General features: G+C 45.4%; 1 protein-coding gene across 3 annotated transcripts in view; it reads right to left on the bottom strand.

The window, feature by feature from the left end:
* Positions 1-14,341, bottom strand: part of CLRN1 (clarin 1) — a gene marked incomplete at both ends in the record, with an annotated part of 37,351 nt that overhangs the window by 22,590 nt on the left and 420 nt on the right. The window lies entirely within an intron of this gene.

Here is a 14,341-nt window from a genome sequence, read left to right as displayed (position 1 = left end):
GTCACTGTGTCTTACTGTGCTTAAGACATGCCAGGAACACTCCCGCCTCGGGGCCTCTGCTCTGCTTGTTCCCTCTGCCTGGATATTACCCTGGGTGTCCTCTGGGCTTGCTCTGTCACCTCCATGTCTTTACTTAAAAGCCACTTTCTCAGGGAAACCCTCTTTAACCACCTTACCTAAATTTGCAACGCCCTGTCCAGTCACCTCCCCTCTCCCAAGCCCCCTTCCTTGCTTTCATTTCCCTACACAGCCATTATTACCATTGATGAAACCTGTATTTTTATTAGGAGTATAAATAAGCGTGTTCTCGGTTCCCCCGGGGTATGAGGGCAGGTGCATTGCCCCGTCTTCCTCACTGCTGTGCACCTAGTACCTGGCATGCCTGGCACAGTGAGATCGGTGTTTCTCAACTTTTTTTATTGTTGCTCCCCACACAAGAGTCTTTTTAGACATTTCTCTTAATTACTCTCCACCCATGAAATTTTTACCCCCAAAATATATTGTATATTGATTTCTGTATTGTATTTATACCTGTGTTTTAAGTACATATACACTTTTTTTGTGTGTGAATCCTCACCTGAGGATATTTTTTCCATTGCTTTTCAGAGACAATGGAAGGAAGGGAAGTGGGGGGAGAGAGAGAGAAACATAGACTGGTTGCCTCCCACATGGGCCCTGACATGGGGGTGGATAGAAAACCAGCAACCCGGGTACGTGCCCTTGACCGGGAATTGAACCTGCGACCCTTCGGTGCGTGGGCTGATGCTCTAACCCCTGAGCCACACAGGCCAGCGCCATACATACTTTTTTGTTGTTGTGAATCCTCACCTGAGGGTAGTTTTTTCAATGATTTTTTAGAGAGAGCAGAAGGGGGAGAGGGAGAGAGAGAGAGAAACATCTCACATGGGTTGGTCACCTACCGCTCACAGGGCAATATATATACTTTAAAAAAGCGTTTTTTCCTCCAAGAACCAATTTCCAGCCCCATAGGGGATACTTGCTGCCGTTTGGAAGCGTGGTGTAGCTGTTGGCACTCATGCGGGGCGATGCCCTCTGCCTGGAGTGGGTGCGGGAGTGGAGCCCGAGCTGGTTAGCAGGCCTCGGGTCCCTGTGGAAGCCACTGGTTCCACTGAAGCGAGTTGGCCCCACATCGGGAGGAGGGAGGAGGGGAGCACACGGTCCTGCTGGCGACAGTGCCACAGGCGAAGTAGGCGGGTGCTGGCAGTGTGGGCGCGGTGGGGAGTTCTGGTTGAGAACCAGCATTTGCCCATCAAGGCAGGCAGTCGCCGTTGGCCTCGATGTAAGCTCTTTCTGGGCTGGTGGTAACAGAGGCTGGAGTGAAAGAATTTTCAGAGAGAATCTGGGGCAATGGAGATCAAATAAAGTAGCTGCCAGAGGGAGTGGTAGAACCCAGTACGGCTTGGTTTTGGTTTTTGGGTTTTTTAGCAGTTGAAAGACCTCTGGCAACTGGAATAGAATTTCAAATCTCTTTATTAAAAGAAAAACTTTAATCCAACATAGTTGGGTGATTGTCAACATGTTACATGGAAACTGACTACTGTTTAATAATAGGTTTGAAGTTTGGGATTCGGGAAAAGAATTCCTCTCAAACCTGAACATGACAAAGCTCTTTTGTTAGCAGGGCCGGCGGACTGGGGGAAGATGGATTTGCTTCTCACCTTGGTTCTGTTAGTTTGTGCAAATGTCAGACTGTTTACGGAGAAGCTTTTCCTTTTAATGAACAACATTATAACAATGAAATGAAAATTAAGATAAAAAACTTCACCCACAATCCTACCAACATAAAAGCAAGATTTTCCTTTATTTTTGTTCCTTTCAAATCTCTTCCCATCTTAATATTTATTTCCTGTATTACTATCATCAAAATACAGTTTTGAGGTCACATTCGGTTCTTTTTACTCAGAATATAAGCATTTTCCGTGTTATAAATATTGTCTTCGAAACTATCATTTTGCTAACAACAGGAACTTTCCATCAAACTGGTGTAAGACAAACTCATGTCTTCTGTAGTTTCGATATCATAGCTTATTAATGCTCCATGAACATAGTCAAGAACGTGTCTTTCTCATTGTTATTATTATGGGGTGGATGATGAATGGGAATAACCTTTTGGGAGGAATTCCCAGCAGGGAATTACTTGGGTCAGAGTGCTTTATATATATATATATATATATATACACACACACACACACACACATACATTCATATATATATATAATATATGTGTGTGTGTGTGTGTATGTGTGTGTATACACACACACACACATACACTTAAAGAACATCGGTTATATTTTGTAATATGCATATTAAACTCAACTGTTTCAATTCAACCCTGGTTCAAAGCTCAGTTCCTTCTCCGTTAAGTCTGGAAAGCAGAGATTTCTGATATCTAGTCAGAGACTGAGAGCTAGAAGAAACTAATCATTGGCTTCACTCTCCTGATAGCAGAAGGTGCCCGGGTCACAGGCAGGCCCGGGGAAAGGAAATTTGTGTTGCCTTAGTTGCTCAGTGTGCAGAGAAAGCTGTCATGCTCTCATGACTGTAGCCTGCTGTTGTGAAACTCAGCTACATAAGTTAATGGCTTGGGGTGAAAACACAGTTCCCAGGATGCTCCCTGTAGAAAATGTACCCTTCTGCAGTCATTTGCTGGGGACTTTATTCTTCGGGCTGGGTCCCCTGCCTCTGTACCCCCACTCTCCTGTCAAAGGTGACTCCTCAAGCCTCTGATCTGTGGTCCCTCCCATTCTGCAAAGCCTTTTCCAGTCTTTCCCTCTTCTGTCCCTTGTCAGATATTCCAAACTTCCCCACTCTTAAGCACTTATGACATCCCCACTTACATTCCCCTTAGTCTTAAGTGCCTGGCTTACAAAAGGCTTACAAATCTCTAGTGAACTGAACTCTTCCATTTCACAGAACAAACACAGGCCATCAGGGCAATTCTCTCAACTTTTCAGTGCCCACTGCCTTCCGCCCACACCTTCTCTTTGGTCCATGTCCAACCTTTCCTTTGTTCTTAGTGAAATTTGTTTTTCTCTTGTCTAAGGTGTGGCCTTCTCCCTGTACTCTCAGACCCACCATTTTCCACCTTTGCAGGGTGCTTTCTAGACCTATTACTTACCTCTCCTATCCATCTTCAGCCTTTTCCTCCACTGCTCCATCCCCTCAGCATAGACACACACACACACACACACACACACACACACACACACACACACACACACACACAGCCTGCCTTAGCGTTCATCTAGCTACCGCCTGACCTTGGTCTTTCTCTGGGTCCTCACCTCCCATTCCCTCCTCAGCTGCTACAAGCACCTGCCTTCCCCACCACTCCATCCGGACTGCTTTAGCAAAGGTCCCCTGTGACCTTCTGGTGTAAAACTTCAAAGGACTATTTCCACTGACATCTCTGTGGTGCGTAGGACCATTGGCTGTTCCTCCCTTGTTGAAGGTGCCTCCTCCTGTGGTTCCCCCAGCTGTTCTCTTCCAGCTCACGGACCCTCCCTCTCAGTCTCCTTTGCAAGTCCCCCCTCCTCTACCTGTACATGTTGGCGTTTCCTAGAACATATCTATGTCTATCTTCTCATTCGATTCCCTTCCTTGGGAAACCTCAACCTCAGTTACAGCTCCAACAACCTCCTCTAATCTGCAGATTCCCAATCCTCTAGCTCCACCCCAGGGCCCTCTCATGCCCTCCACGTCTGCATCACTGATGGACATCTCTTGTCGCTGGCCCATAACTGGTACCTTGTTAAACATGACCACAAATAATTTCATCTTCCCTTTAAACTTTGTCCTTTTGTATTTCCTGTCTTTGGGAATTATGACAACTATCTGTCTAGCAGAAATCTGGAATTCACCCTGTCACCAAGTTCTGATGATTTTTGCTTCTGAATATTTTGGAAATATTTCACCTCCTTTCCACCCCTCTGACAGTGCTTTGGTTTGGGCCCTCAAACATTGGAGGAGCCTGCCAACTGGCCTTCCAACTCTCTTTGGGTCTTCTTGCAATCCATCTTCTGTCCTCTCACATAGCGCTTAACATCCTCACATGGCTTCCCATTGCCTACGAGGTGAAATTAACTGCTTCAGTACAGCCAGCAGAGTCCTCTCATTCTGGTCACTGCCTTCACCTCCAGCCTCACTCCTCCTCTCACACGGACTCTGTCCCCTGGACACAGAAGACTCTTCATACCTCTGTTCCTGCTCTTCCTTTGCTCGGAATGGCTTCTCAATGCCATCTAGTGAGATCAGTGATGTTTCTCTGATTTCTCTGTGCTAACTCTTCTTCTTGGAGCTTTTTGAACAAACACGGTCATTGTGATAGTAATTAGTGCTATTCAACCATCTGTAGTTCTGGCTCTTTCCCATCCTCGGCTCATAGTAGGATTGCACATCTTGGCCCCTCTGAAGTTAGGTGTGGCCATGTAACATGACTTGGCCAACAAAATGTGAGTGGAAATGGCATGTGACTGTTCTGGGTCAGAGAATCTAATTGCTAGTGTGAAAGTCTCTATAACTCTTTCTCTCGGTTACAGCATTCCGGATGGTGGCTGCATACTGGACTGGACCTACAGCTGCTCTCTGAAGAATATGTACCATGAGCAAAAGGTAAATCTTTGTTGATTTAAATCTGTGACATTTGGAATTGTTACTAAAACATAACCTAACCCATCTGGCAGGTGAACGTGTACAGCTCTTATGAGTGGTCAGGTATTTAAAAATTCTTTGCCCAAGTCTGAGTTGTTTGTGAAGCAGTACCCTCCAGCATTCCCTTCATCTCCGTCTACAAAGATGCTCAGGCACATAATAGGCACCCAGTGATGCTTTTCTGTTGTTGTTGTTGGGGGAGTGAAGGCACATATACACTCTAACTTACAAAAAATTTGTGTCTTACATGCAAAGTTGTGATGTTTCAATAGGGCATTGGAGGGTAATAAGAATAAGATAGAAAACTCTTTGTTTTTGCTAATTGCTAACTATGCTCCTTTATTGCTTGCCATTAATCCATTTTTATTTGATATCTCTAAATGTATGGCTTTCATTTCAGTTGCCCTAAAATTTATTTTATTTCTATCTGCTGAGTTCTTCTGTTATAGTTTATCTGAACTGTATCCTTTTATATATTACTGATTCGAGTCTAACAGTCATATCTTTTATCTTACAATTCTTAAAACAGGGATTAGTAAATCAGTCACAACCTATCATTAATCAAGAGCATGAGGTGGTTGGAATATCATCCACCACCAAAGCAAGAAGATTGTGGAGGAGTTGGTGGGAAGGAGACAAGTAGCTAGACATTAACTGAAAGGCAACATGGCAGGTTGAAAAAGAGTAACTTTTGGAGTTAGAAGAATTTGGGACTAATCTGGCTTTGTCATTTACTGCTCCTGTGGGCCTCTGCATGCCTCGGATGCCTTATGTGTAACTGTGGGTAGTAATAGAAATAAACCCTAGGACTTCTGAGTTCTTGATCTGCCTTCCCCTCAGCCCATCAGCCACAGCCAGTCATAATGAAAATCTAGTAAAAGACATTCCCTGCCAGCCACTCAATGCATTCATCCCCTTGAACTCTCCGTCATCTCAAGTGAGATAATTTATGTAGAAGCTCCTTGTAAATTTTGAGGAGTTGCCTAAATATTTTTTAACATCATGTGAGTTGTATTCAGGAGAGTTGCTTTCCCACTGAGAGGAGTGGGAGATACAAGACTGCAGTGCGGGGAGAGCATCTGCATCCGCAAACCTGGGGTCAGTCACATGCGTGGGCGGGAGCTATTTGGCCCCAGGTGGTCAGAGCACTTATCTGTGCATCGAGACCGAGATCCCCCCATAGGAGTCCTCAGAATACATGAAATTCAGGAGAACGTTTTCTCTGGTAGCCAGAATTTTACCCTTTTTTTCCTGACCAGGTGGATGACTATTGCTGTAATGATCCAGGAACTTTGGATTTATAGTTAATTACTAATTTGATACCTGCCACGCACTTTCCTCAGCCTCTGATATGTTGTTCCCATTCTCGTTTCTATTTTCTTTGTGCAAGTTCTTGGAATTCTCTGCCATGTTTGTCTCAGCCGATATTTGGGCCAATGGCACACCTCTGGAGGGGAGCCCCGATAGTCTCTTTGGAAGGAGCAGAGCCCTTCCACAGGCAACAGGCAGGTGGAAGTCAAAGCATTAGCTTTATTTCTGATACAGCAGCTGGAGAACACGGTTTACCTCATCCACCAGGTTCTGAGGCACTAGGCAGCCTCGCCTGTCTGGTAGGAGGCCCCCATCCAGGGCAGAGCTGGCGCCTTTGCCCCATCCAGGTGGGGAGAGGGCTCCTGTCACTGGTGGGCAGATGTGGAAAGAGGGGACGTCTTGGGGCTGAGAGCCAAGCACGCTCAGTTTCTTGCTGCAAACTCACCAGCAGATCACTCATTCCCTCCGAGGCCAGGCGGGTGTAGATAAAGTGCAAGGCCCTTCCCCACACAGCTAAGGGGATGAAGCCAAGGGTCCCAGCCTGACTTTAACCAGCAGAGCTCCCAACTCTGTGGAAATAGTGCTAAATACCACTCTCCCCCTCCTGCTGCTGTACCCCCCAATCCCTAACAGCGAGGCCTCCTGACTCAGGCTCACCTGACTGCACCTGTCTTGGCCACCATCCGCCTTGGCGGCTCTCGCCCTTGGCCGCACACTAGGGTCGCAGGGAGCTCCCAGCCTTTGCGGGGCTGGGGCCCAGCCTCCAGGGGCCTGTGCAGCTGGTCGGGCGGGAGCCTCAGCAGCTCCGGCTCCGAAGCCTCCCTGGGTGGCCGGAGGGCGCAGCAGGGTCACGGACCCCCCATCTAAGGGCTAGGCCTCCTCAGCCCCTTTGCCCTCATCTGGCCTGATGTGAAAGGCAGGCAGTGCCATCTGGGAAGCCCCCGGGATGAAGGCAGCCCCTGGTGACGGTGCCAGCGACGGAGCGGCAGCTTCCTCCAGGTGAAAGCCGGGTGGCAGCTCTCAAGGCCCCACTTTCCTTCTCAGCCTGTCCGGCGGTGAGAGCCGTGTGAAAAAGAAGCGGTATTTGGCCCCGTGGTGCTCGGCTATTCTTTTCTTGAAAGGAAGTAAGAAGGGAGATTTCTTTCTTCTTACAGAAATGCTCTTGATCTGCCTTCCCCTCAGCCGCTCTGCAGGAGTCATTATGAAAATCCAGGGACAGACGGTCCCTGCCGTCGCTCAGTGCCTTCCTCTCCTTTAATGTCACCATCATCTCGCACCCAGGTGTGGAGCCAGGCTTCTGATGGCCGCACGCTCAGGAGGAATGAAACCATGACCCCAGCACTTAAAAGGGGGCGACCTGATGGCGTGTCAGAACCGCTTAAAATACACTTTTCTCAGTGCTCGCAGGCGTTCCTCCGGACCCGACTCAGGCCTGTTCGGGGCGGCCGTCAGTGAGCCTCAATCACCCGTGGTGGCGCAGGGACCACAGCTGCCTTGGAACATATGTGCCTCTGATAGCAGAACCCATTTAGCTGCTCCTACTCCACGGGGTATGATTATGTCGGGGAAATAACTCCGAGACGGCTTTGCCAGAGTTCTAACACGCTGGGAGGGAGTGAAGGATGGATCCCGCGTAAACTCGCCCGGCGCACTGATGCTCAGGTCTGTCCCACCAGCAATAAAGCGCGTTGGACGCGGCCAGCCCGGGCGTGTAGCTGCACGGCTAGGTGCGGGGCAAATCTGTCATTGTTTGATGCAAATGAGTTTTGTTTTTAAAAATATGCTTTTAATTTTATAAAACTCCTGATATATTTGAGAGAGAAAAATGAGCTTTTCTTTACATTAAAAAAAAAAAAAAAAAAGAGATTGTAATTTATGCTCTAATTCTCCACTGGCTTATAATGAGTGTTTTGGGAAATTTTGAAAGTGAATAAAATGCTATGTGTCTCCTTTTCTTTTTGTCCCTGCCTGCGTTTTAAAACTGTTCATGCCACCCTACCATTTGGCGATGGCTATGGTGAAACCATTGTAGTCACAGGGACTAGCTTCGAAGATCGTACCATGAAGATTCCCTCAGTCAGCTCACCACATATGCGATCGGGTACCTCTGCCTTCAGCATAAATGCCAACTGCATGGTAATATGCTTACAAAGCCCAAGGATTAGCAGTAAGTGTGTGACCTGCTCAACCCAGATTACATAGGCTTGGCTTGGCTGTTTCACCTTCCAAAGAAAAGTCAAAGATGGGGCCTAGACAGCAGGGCCACTGGAACGTGAACAAAAGAGCCAATGAATGAACTAAGTCTTGAGGCCAAGTGCCATGACGCGGATATATGAGAACTAGCTCTTGTGAAGTCCCAGCATCATTTTTTAAATAGGTGGCGACACTGAAGGCTATTTTTACATTTTCCTTCCTCTCTTTGTGTCCCTTTTGCATATTGGAAAGAGGCTGAATGTGGCAGAGGAATCAACACGGTGTATCACATGCATCTGAATTTCTGTCCCAGATCTGCTCCCACTAGCCGTGACTTCAGGAAACTTGTGACCCCTCTGAGTTTCCAGTTTTTGTGTTTGTTTAAGAGGAAGCGTGTCATAACACCTCCATGTAAGGGTTGGAGGTGATATATGCAAGATGCGTGGCACCCCTGAGGGACCCAACAAAGGGCAGCTGAAATAAGGATTCTTTTTTCTGAGTTGCCTGAAAGTCCCTGGGGAAGAAGAGTCACCCTCAGAGATCAGAGGAGAAAGCAGAGCAGCAAACTCTGAGGACAATTTTGGAGTTGTCCTCCAACACGTGAAGTTCGCACAGCAGGCCTACGTTCCAGAAGGCCCACTCAGGACCTGCCACGTGTTCCAGAAGCAGCTCCGTCAGCCTCCACTTCCTCTCCCAGGTAAGCGCAGGATAAGCTCAGGTCTCCGACTTTACAGCTCTCAGGGCGAAGGGTGAATTCAACCATTTACATTTAGGATGATTGTTGACACACAAGGACATACTACTAACATCTTTTCATTTGCCTTCTGGATGTTTTGAAGTGGAAGATAAATTAAAAGGAAGAAAGAGGTGCGTGTGTGTGCACACGTGCACACATATATGCACACATATAATTCTCAAGGCTGATTCTGTCGAGTTTTTTCCTCGTAAGGTCATTGGAGGTGGTTTTTAGGGAGGAGGGAGAGATAAATATTCTCTCCCTGGACTAGGCAAGGAGAACCAGAAGTTTCTCTCCTTACAAGCGTTTTCTCCATATTTCCCACCACTCTGAGGATAATTGCTGCTTTAGTTCCTCCTCTGGGGAAGAACACTCTCGAAGTATTAAACATATTGGTCATTCCTAATTTCTTGCCATTATCAGTTGAACAAATCAGATTCAGGAAAGAGGAATTTTTCAGTGAGGATGCAAGAGAAGTTTCTAGAAAAAATTGGAGGAAGTCGGAGGTGAGCCTCTCACTGCCGGTGACCTTCCTCTTTTGCTTTCTCAGCGGCACCCTCTAGGCTGCGTGCGTGGCTGCTCCTGCTCCTGGAACCACCGGCGATCTCCCTCGATCGCCAAAGCAGCTCATTCATTCTCCCTTTAACCTGCAATTTTTTACATGAAAAGTAAGAGGCTATGACCAGGAAAGAAGCGTTCGCTTGGGCAGTGAAACTCGCTTTGGTGCTGACAAGCGGCGGGTATTTCAGGACACTCAAGAACCACGGGCTTTGAGGCCGAGACAAAGGCGTGCAAAGCCCGCTCTCCCGACGATGGGCTGCGTCTGCTAGGAAGGCTTTACGAGGTGGGGACAGAAGGGTCGTGCATTTTTAAAGCCGGAAGGACCTTTTCTAGAGCAGCCAGTTCCACATTACATAGATCATAGAGAGTTTGACCTGGAAGAGATCACCTAACATCACCTTCCACTTTTCAGATGCAAGAACTGAAAACCAATGAAGTGACACAGTTTGCTCAAGGCCAAGTCCACAGTGCGATGCAGAGACCGGCCTCAAGCCCAGCTGCTTACTCTCAGTAGTGCCCGTTGACCAGACATTTACTAAGCACTTGTGTGTGTGAACTGTGCTAGGTCCTGTTTGATGAAGCACCAGCACGAATATTACACAGCCCCCTCCTTCTTGGGCCCAGGATCTCCTTGCAGACAACACACATTCTCAAACACTTATAAAACAAGTGATTTGAAATAGTGCAGTGAACATTGAGGACTGCAAAGGACAGAGGAGGAAAGAGTTATTTGGCTGAGAGAAATGGAAGGTTTTTCCGTTACACTAGTGCTTCTTAAACATTTCTCTCTTCTACTCCGCTAATCACTTTTATTTTTCCAATGGGAGGAACACAAAATCTCTATTTGCTGTACTGTTTTAATGGGTGAGTGAGGCCAGACATTAGGGCCCTGAGCTAAAAGGCAGGAGGGCCCACACATTCGAGGTGAAATGATGCAAGCTGCTTCCTTTCCCCATCTCTCCCACCGGGTAGCCTTCCCGGGTGAACTCTGTGGGCTTCCATTCTGCCCCCACCAGCCTGCTTCCACACAGGCCATGCACTAAGGAAGGGAGGGGAGGCAGGCGCTGTTATCAGAAGGAAGTACATCAAAGACCTGGCAGCTGTGAGGATGGTGACCAGGAGGTCACCTAGGGCAGGCAGGTGGGGTTAGCAGGAGACAGCAGTCACACTTGCAGGAGACCATGGAGATAGAGTGGCAGAGTGACAGAGATCCTGAATCCCAACTCTTCTATCCCCAAATATGTTTGAGAAGCCACCTGCTTGCTCACAGAAGTAATTGCAACATTCCTTGTGCAGTCTGGACCATATGCTTATTTGGTAAAGAAACTCTGCTTATCTAAAATATGAAAGCAGCTAAACCTCCACTAAGCTTTTTATAAGTTTTCAATCATGAAAATTAAAATACTTTGTTTGGCTAAAGTTGCAAGCTGTGATAAATGATTGGTTAAATTTTATTTTTCACATTTCTGAAAAAAACAAAACCGTTCCATATGTTTTACCAGCTCATTGAACTGTCTTGGCAATGAATAGATCAGTAGATCTAGGAATGATTGATATCATATGATTCCTGGGTATCATATTTTGATGATGTCCTACAGCGTTTCAAACCATTAAAACAGAAACCTACCCACACACACTGAGCTCAGAACTGGCAGTTTTTGTCTTGATGGCATATTTAGAGTTTAAAAATCATCATTAAAATTTTGCAGGTGACATATCAGGATAAATTAAGCCCACCATTTGTGTTGACTTGAAGGGAAAACAGTTCTTCATTATAATGAATGAAATTGAGTGCTGGTATGAGTGCTAGTGACCCCTAGAAAATGAACCACTGACCCATAAACAGATGACAACTGGCCAGAGTAAACGAAGCAGAAGTTTTCCCAGCATAGCCGTGCATGCTGGCAGGGAAGACTCTTGTGATAATTAAAAGAGATAGTCAATAGGAACATTTAATAGGAACAACATTGCCTAAATTTTTCTGGTCTATTCTTCATGCTCATGTTACACCATGTATCTGGGTTTTAAATTTACACTTAACATTCACATAAAAATAACACACATAAGCATGTAGAGAAACAAAAATTCATGTAGAATATGGACGCCGTCAATGCCCAATTTATTCAGAGTGAATCCCATCTAGATTTGCAGTCTCCAGGATGACAGCTATTAGCCACATGGAAATGGCTAGTGAGCACTTGAACTGTGCCTGGTCTGAATTGAGATGTGCGGTAAGAACAACATCTACACCAGGCTTCAAAGACTTAGCACCAAAAAAAAAGTAAAATAGCTCATTACTTTTTTACACTAACAGTTAAATTGACAGTATTCTGGACATCTTGGGTTACAGAAAATATGTCATTAAAATTAATTTCACTTGTTTCCTTTTACCTTTTTATTATTATTATTATGGCTACTAGAACATTTGAAATTATAGATGTGGCTTATATGGATGGCTTGCATTATGTTTCTGTTGGCCAATGCTGATCTAAATGAAAAGTTTGGTAAACCAGGTAGCGTTTATCAGTCCAACAGAACTGAAATCTACATTCTTACTAACTGATGACACTATGACACCGTGACGAAAACTGGCCAAAGTTACCGATACTTTGATGAGGTAACTTTTCCACTCCTTCTACACTGGAAAGTTTCCACAAGTCCAGACGTTTGCTTAATAATTCTTTAAAGGGGAAAGGAGAAAGGAAAGTTCTGGGAGATGAGTTGTGATCTAATTTTCGGTTGAACTGGAAGAAACAAAAGAATCATCCCTGCTGAGCTTTTCGGTTGCTCTGGATTTTGCCCGAAGGAAGCCGTTATTGGGCAGTCAGGGTGGGGCTCATACTCTTTTATGTGAACAGGGCTATGTTTTTCCATCAGGAAGGAAATCAGAGGGCTCTCTCCCTTCAGGGGAATGTTGACAGAGCATCCTTGACAGGTGCTGGCATTTCAAGGGGGAAGCTGTGGACCCTGAAGCTGCACTGCAAGGGGAGAGCAATCTGGGTGCGGGTGTCCTGAGGCACATCAATGGGAAGTTTTGAAAACGCGGAGGGGGTGTTTATTGAAATGAGCACTATGCCTGTTGGGGGGTCCATTGGATCTATTTCTTCTACAGTTTCCCCAACTTTCTCTCATGTTCCATTGCAAACGATACTTTTCTGCTTAGGCAGGAAAAGTTATACTGTAAATACACATCACTGGACCTCAGAAATCAATGGGTTTTAACGTGTCTGGGAGGGTATACGGAGAGGGTCGTCACCACAGAGCAAACGAGCAAATGTAAAATTGTCTTCGTCGGCTGGGGGGTTAATGCAGCTCTGTGAGATGGGGGGCATTGCTTAGGCCCAGCAGCTCGGCGGGCCCTCACCGACAGCAAAGGGAGGGTCTGGCTGGGTCAGCTTCACCCAGACGGGCCAGCGCAGGACCCGGCCATACGGCCATAAATCGCCTCTCACTGAACCACAGAGGAAGGTGGCCCGCGAGGATTAAATGAGACAAAGTGTGCACAGTGCTCAGTGTCTAGTAAGCATTCAGGAAACGTCACTGTTTTGAAACATTTCTCTGTTGAAAATGCAAAGACTCCAGGAAACTCACTGTACGCTCCCTGCTTTTGTCTAAACTCGTCTCTGAGAAGCTTTAGTCATGCTTCAAGCTGCCAGTGACTCGAAGGTAATCATCTGGCTCATCTCTTTCCTTTTTTTCAGTTTGTAATACGATTGCGAATCACATGACTTTCTGCTTTGTCTCCCCCCCACCCCTACCCCCCTGTGAGAGCTAAGCAACTCAAACAGCCCCATTACCTCAATAAACTGAAGCCCTTCAGTGAAAAGAGTTTGTAAAATCTTGTGGATAATCATTTCTTGAAAAGCTGAAGACTAATCCTTGGGGGATCTCTGGCACCCTATGAAAATTTATATCACTTATGAACTCACCATGTGAGTTGAAGGTTGGTGTCCAATGACTGCTAAGAAGGTATAAGAAATGTTGCAGAAATATAAATAGGCCAGCACTAAAATTTAATTAGACACTGCATATGTTAATAATAAATTCAATTAATTTAGCCTTCTAACTATGCTAGTGGAAAAAAAAAATGCCCAGACAAAATAATAATTCATTTTAAATGCCTCAGTTGGTAACCTCCCTTCCTGAAGAGTGATTTATGCACTAATTTACTGGTTGTGTCTTCATGAGATTGTTCCAAACCAGCCCTTTTGAAATAATTTCTGAATGTGTGTTGTGAGAGATACAACAAATGACTTCTTATTAATTTTCACTTAATGAGTTGCCTATTCACATGGTAATTTTTTAAAAGTTCTCTTCTTAAGATAAGCAGGTTATAAATATTGAGGCTAACACTTCCATTTCACAAAATCGTGACGGGAAATCTGTCTCACATTCTCTACCTGACTTGAAGGTCAGTCACTTGCAAATTTTCGATACTAAATAGGCAACTATTTTTTCCCCAGTTAGCACAGCCAAATGCTTTAAATTTCTATAGCCAAGTGATTCCAAATTGGTTTAAAAAAATATTTATGACCAGGAGAGGACCTAACAAGGGAGACAGGGAAGTGCATAGGAAACAAAGTCGTGAAGAGGGTAGAAAGCAGCGAGGGTTGGCTACGGAGCCCACAGCATTGGCTGACTCTTTTTAAAAGAACAAAACCAAAATCATCTCTTATAGCTTTTTTTATTTCTCTAAGTCCTTCCCTTTTTAACAAGACCCCCTAATTCCTTATGTAAATGTTAGTATTCAAGAAGGATTTTAATTTCTTATCTTTTCCAAAAGTTTAACTCCAGAGCATCTCTTTAACTTATGTTGTCATAATAAAAATAGCAAGGATACAATAATCAATAAAATGAACACAAAATAAT

The sequence above is a fragment of the Miniopterus schreibersii genome (assembly GCF_964146895.1).
Source record: "Miniopterus schreibersii genome assembly, chromosome: 5".
NCBI classification, from domain to species: domain Eukaryota; kingdom Metazoa; phylum Chordata; class Mammalia; order Chiroptera; family Miniopteridae; genus Miniopterus; species Miniopterus schreibersii.
Note: the sequence above shows the minus strand (reverse complement) of the source record. Positions and strands in the feature narration are given on the sequence as shown.